This window comes from Moschus berezovskii, chromosome 16, assembly GCF_049115385.1.
Source record: "Moschus berezovskii isolate FMDL1 chromosome 16, NW_MosBer_1.0, whole genome shotgun sequence".
NCBI classification, from domain to species: Eukaryota; Metazoa; Chordata; class Mammalia; order Artiodactyla; family Moschidae; genus Moschus; species Moschus berezovskii.
Window position 1 is genome coordinate 28,751,856 of NC_142475.1, and position 4,779 is coordinate 28,756,634.

The window sequence follows — 4,779 nt, forward strand, 5'->3', positions numbered from 1 at the left end:
TAGTAAATTGAACACATATACAAACATGTATATGTATGCATATACAACTTATGTATATATGAATGTATGCATATATGTTGCATATATATAGTGTATATCTTACACATACATATAATATACCTTAAAATAAATTCATAAAATTATAATTGTTATTCTAGCTTCCCTACTACTAGATAGCTTAAGCTGAAAAGTAAATTTATTTCTTAAACCAGCGAAAAAGATACTATTACCACCATGGATTTCATAAATTATGGAATTTTCTCCACAGTCACTAATTTATGGCAGACATTTCCAAAATACAGAGAGCATAACATAATGGAATAAAATTATGTCCATCAGTCTCTTAGTAAGTGCTGTTTGAAATAACTAACTGACCTAATATGCAAAATATTTTCAATCTTCTAAAGAATCTTAAATTAATATTCAGATATTTTAGTAACCAAAGCCCCTTTATTAGCCAGGATAAAGCTGAGCTCAGGATATCCTGAACACACCTTGAATTCTCAGAAATATTTGCATATTGGGTCAGGACAGTTTTTTTTTTTAATGTATTGCTCTTTAATAAATAAGTTCCTTAAACTTTCTTCTTTACAGTTTCTCCTTAGTTATTATTTTTGGGAAAGCACTATTCTCTGACATGTACATTTCTCCCTATGAATAGCTTCTGTAATTAAAAAGGAATGTATGCAGGGAGCAGTATAACATGAAATACTTATTTACCATAGGCATTTTATAAGAAAAGTTAAGAAATCATAAAGAGGTATTCATATGTCTCAGTTAATTTTAAGATAGCCAGGTCAATATTTAACATAATACAGGAAGAAAATAAATATAGGTTAAATGATGCAGGATATCAATTAGAATTACTGCATGATCTGAATTATATGTAAATTGTTATTTAAATGCATTTCAATTAAACTGCTTACACTAAGCAGAAAATGACTAATCTTTTATAACTAAGATTAAAAATATTAACACATTCTGTAATTCTCTATCAGTCATATTTTAACTATTTAAACTATTAATTTCTTCTTTGTTGGGATATAGTCAATTTATATACTGTGTTTCAGATGTACAGCAAAGTGAATCAATTATACATATATCCACCTTTTTAAAAGATTCTTTTCCCATATAAGTCATTACAGAGTATTGAGTAGAGTTCCTTTTGCTATATAGTAGGTTCTTATGTTACCTATTTTATATGTAGCAGTGTGTATAATGTCAATGTCAAATTCCCAATTAATCCTCCTCCTTCCTTTCTCCCCTGGTAACCACAGGTTTGTTTTTACATCTGTGACTCCATTTCTGTTTCATAAATAAATTCATTTGTACCATTTTTTTTTTTAGATTCTACATATAAGCAATTTAATATGGTATTTGCTTTTCCCTTTATGACTTATACATCACTCAGCATGACAATCTCCGTGTCCATCCATGTTGCTGCAAATAGCATTAATCCATTTTTTCTGGCTGAGTAATATTCCATAGTATACATATACCACATCTTCTTTATCTATTCCTCTGTCGATGGACATTTAGGTTGCTTCCATGCCTTGGATATTGTAAATAAGGCTACAATGAGTGTTGGGGTGCATGTATAATTCCAAAATATGATTTTCTCTGGGTATATCCACAGGCATGAGATTGCTGAATCATACTGTAGTTTTATATTTAGGTTTTTAAGAAACCTTCATACTCTTCTCCATTTCTTCATAGTGGCTGTACCAATTTACATTTCCACCAGCAGTGTAGGAGGCTTCTATTTTCTCCACACCCTCTCCAGCATTTATCATTTGTAGATTTTTGCATGATGGCCATTCTATCATGAGGTATGAAGTGACATTTCATTGTAGTTTTGATTTGCATTTCTCTAATAATCAGTGACGTTGAACATCTTTTCATGTATTTTTGGCAATCTATATGTTTTCTTTGGAGAAATGTCTATTTAGATTTTCCATTCATTTTTTGATTGGTTTCTTTGTGTTCTTTTTTTGACATTGAGCTGCATGAGCTGTGTGTGTTTTGGTTAATTTTGTTTAATTTTTTGAGTGATTTTGATTAATCACTATTGGTCGCTTCATTTGCAAATATTTTCTCCTGTTCTGTGAGCTGTGGTTTCATTTTGTTATGGTTTCCTTTGCTGTAAAAAAAGATTTTAAGTTTAATTAGGTTCAATCTGGGTTATTCTGTTTTTATTTTCATTACTCTAGAAGGTGGATCAAAAAAGATATTGTGATTCATGGGAGAAATGTTCTGAGAGTGTTCTGTCTATGCTTTCCTCTAGGAGTTTTAAAGTATTTGGTCTTATATTTAGGTCTTTAGTCCATTTTGAATTTATTTTTGTGTATGGAATTAGAGAGTGTTCTAATTTTTTTCTTCTACAGGTAGTTGTACGGTTTTCTTACCACTATTAAAGAGACTGCCTTTTCTCATTGCATATTCCTGCCTCCTTTGTCATAAGTTAGTAGACTATAAGTGTGTGGGTATACATCTGGACTTTCTATACACTTCCATTGATCTATGTTTCTGTTTTTGTGCCAGTATCATACTGTTTTGATTAATATAGCTTCATAATATTAAACTATTGATTTTTTCAGTGGACATTTAAAATATATTACAAAGTTAACATTTTAGCCTAGTCTCTATTTGATAATAAAATTTTATCAAAAAGGTGATATTCAATTATTTCAAATTATATATTTAACATATAGCATAATTTTTTATTAATATAAGTAGAAAATAATATTGTCACTATTTGGCTCTATTAATTAGTAAGTTAGCATCAGACCTTCCAATACTTTGGCCACCTCATGCGACGAGTTGACTCACTGGAAAAGACTCTGATGCTGGGAAAGGTTGGGGGCGGGAGGAGAAGGGGACGACCGAGAATGAGATGACTGGAGGCATCACCGACTCTATGGACTTGAGTTTGAGTGAACTCTGGGAGTTGGTGATGGACAGGGACGCCTGGCGTGCTGTGATTCATGGGGTCGCGGAGAGTCGGACACGACTGAGCGACTGAATGGAACCAAACCGAATTAGTAAGTTTATATCTGTTGATCTGGTGTTTGACTTAAGTTATACTTTTTTCTTTCTTTAATACCCCACTGTCCTTTCTGAAAACTGTCTTCTTTGCCAAGAGGATATTCCTACCACATAGAAAAGAACCATAACTGATAAAAATGTGTAAGCTAAGTTTTCCTGATCAGTGCCATTTGGTGAAAAATACATTGTGTAGCTATTTCATTTTCATGTTACAAGTTCTGAGCTTACAGTATATTCTAGACTACATAAAGATTCAAATCATCAGTTAAGAAGATGGACATTACCTTCTGTAAATATATCATTTTAACGTTAAAAATGTACCCAAAAGAAACCTGTTCACTAAAATGTAGTGAGAAATGCAAATCTGAGTCTAAATCATTGGCTATTGTTTTTCAATCAAATCATTTTTAACAAAATCACCAGAGCCTTGAAAAATATACCATACTCTTTTGCTAAGTTTTTAGTGAATATAGTGTACATTTCTATATTTAAACTTTGCATCTCACTACATAAGTAGGTATGGAAGTAGGCAGAAAGAAAAATAAAATGCTAAATTATCTTTCTCTTGTAATGTTAACTACATGCACATCATTTCCTCCACCATGTCTTATGAGATCTTGTGAGGAAATAGTAATCTATTCATCCTCTGAATTATCTTACACCTCATTAACAATAATTTGCCATAATAATCCTTTATAATTTATATTTTAGTTATTTATGTATGTTAATAACTGAGCAATGTACATTTAGTTCTATTAAATATGAAAATTTTTACCCTTTATTTTTAGTGTTCTCAGTATCTCACAAAGAGAGAGGAAACATTGAGCTTGATATTTAATGAGTTTCAATCTGTTATAGTCTAACTTATCTGAATTGTATATAGAGGGTATAAAATGAATAAATCTGCTCTTGGAAAAAAATGCTCAATAGAGAGATTAACTGACATTGTTGAAAATCTTTCTCACTAAGGACTAATTACAAAGAAATATTTAAAATTACATACCTGAATCACTTGCATCTCTTTCAATATATTTTTGCTGCTTGGAACTGTGGGGAAACAAAACATCCTTGTATCGTAGTGTTATATTATTATCAATAAGTTAATTAATATTCCATTTGATCAAAAACAGTGACAGTTAATGCAGTTGAATAAAAGTTTAAAATTAACTGAATTTTTATTTTATTTCATTTTCATTGGCATTAAAAATTCTGTTTTCAATATGAATCATTATGGTTTCAGTGCTGAATATTTAAGTACATTTCATAGATTAAGAAGTGGTTGTTAAAGGAGAAAAAATGTTAGGTCATGTTTCTTAACAATAAAACAAAAGGCCACATAACTAAATTAAAAAACACCACAGACATTTCAGGTCAATGTTAAAAGCCAAGGAAATCAGTATTTACATTGTATTTTATGAAGTGTTCTAGTAAACTGTTTGAAATAGGAAATGGCAACACTCTCCAATATTCTTGCCTAGAAAATTCCATAGACAGAAGAGCATGGCCGGCTATAGTCCACAGGGTCACAAAGAATTGGACACAATTGAGTCTGTATGCATTATTATACTATTATGATAACAAACTTTTTGCTAGCTACTTGAATTTAAAAATATGTCGATAGACTTTTATGAAATCACCTCAAGACTGAAAAAGATCAAATAAACCTGAAATCAAAATTTCCAGTATTTCAGAGGCGTGTTTTCCTTTAAAAGATGAGACCACGTTTTATGTTAA